Here is a 1,591-nt window from a genome sequence, read left to right as displayed (position 1 = left end):
TTAGATACTCAACTTTAAGTCTCATTTGACAAAAAATGTAGGCCCTTTGTCAATATTCTAATATATTTTGTAATATATTTAAGTTTTACCTTTTTTATTTTTTATTTTTTAATCTTACATTATTTGATATTAATAAATAAATGAATTTGGTGGGCCATAAATTGAAAATGACATTTGTATATGTTAGGCCGTGCATTTAGTAGTATATTGTATAGTTAGCTCTTTGGGATCTATGTGTTTATAAGCCCGATTTATTTTGTATATATACGCTCCTCTACAGTAATACAAACCACGGAAAATTAATTCGTGACAGTATATTTTAGAGAGTCTTGCCATTGGAAAATTAGAGTTCACATGAGTTGGTAAATTGAGAAGTGGGTATAGTATCACCATTGAAAAAAAAAAAAAAAAAAAAAAAAACTCATTTTGTATTTCTTAAATTTGAGTCTCACCATTGGAGATGGTTTAAGTACAAAATAAATTTTTAGACAATGTGTTTTAGAGAGCTATGCTCAAAAAATGTTGTACCCAAAAGGTTATGAAATTGTTGAAGGCATAAATGGTTTAAAATATTAATTATAAACAAATAAGTGAGATACTTAGCATATAAGTACAGCTTTTTTTAACGTGCTTGTATGATTATTTATTAAAGATATATTTTCTTGTCGTCAATTTCATATCATACTTCTCTAACCTTATTTCAATTTTTGTAGAGGTAATTACGTAAATATAAGATTCATCTTGAATCAATTTTCCAGCGAGTTTCCATCAAATTTCCTAACAAATAACAAAGCAAGGGTTTTTTTTTACATGATAACAAAGCTAAGTTGCCGGGCCATGTTCTTTTGAGCTTCTTATCTGACATATCAGAACAGGATAAAGCAGAGTATAGCAGATTTTAATAGAGCAGATGTAATACCCGTATTTTTATGTATTTTTATAAATTATTTAAGTATTAATAAAATGTATTGTCAAGGGCTCAAGTATTTTAATTAAATATTCTAAAGGGTTAAAGTATTTTAAATATAAAGTTTTATAAAAGTAAAATATGTTTTGGGCCAAACATTTATTAATTATTGGGCAATGTAAATTATTCCTACATACTCTTATTGGAATAACCCATTTCAAAACCTATAACTTAAGCCCTATCCCATAACTCAAGCCCACATTTTTATAAGCCCAAATTTAACCCTACACTCTCTACTCTATAAATACCCCATGAATCCCCAAAAAATTTCCCACACAAAAAGGTTAGTCTTATTTTCTATCTCCTTTGTTTTATTAATTTGTGTAATTATAATTATTGATTTATGGGTTTTGATTTTATTGTTTGAAATTAATTTAATTGGTATCAAATTGTATTTTGATGATTGAACTTTATAATTTTCAGATTTTGTAAATTTTATAACCTAGGGTTTTTAATTATTGAAAATCATGATTTTAGGGTTATTATGAATAATTGATTTAGGGATTTTATAGTAATGATGTTTTGAAATTTTGGTGATTATAACTACTTATTAGTTTAACTTAATTCCAGATTTATTTTGAACACGCAAATTCATGTTTTAATAATTAGATTTCCGTTCGTTAA

The sequence above is a fragment of the Chenopodium album genome, chromosome 1, assembly GCF_948465745.1.
Source record: "Chenopodium album chromosome 1, dcCheAlbu1.1, whole genome shotgun sequence".
NCBI lineage: Eukaryota > Viridiplantae > Streptophyta > Magnoliopsida > Caryophyllales > Amaranthaceae > Chenopodium > Chenopodium album.
The sequence above is the reverse complement of the archived record's forward strand: the minus strand, read 5'-3'. Positions refer to the sequence as shown.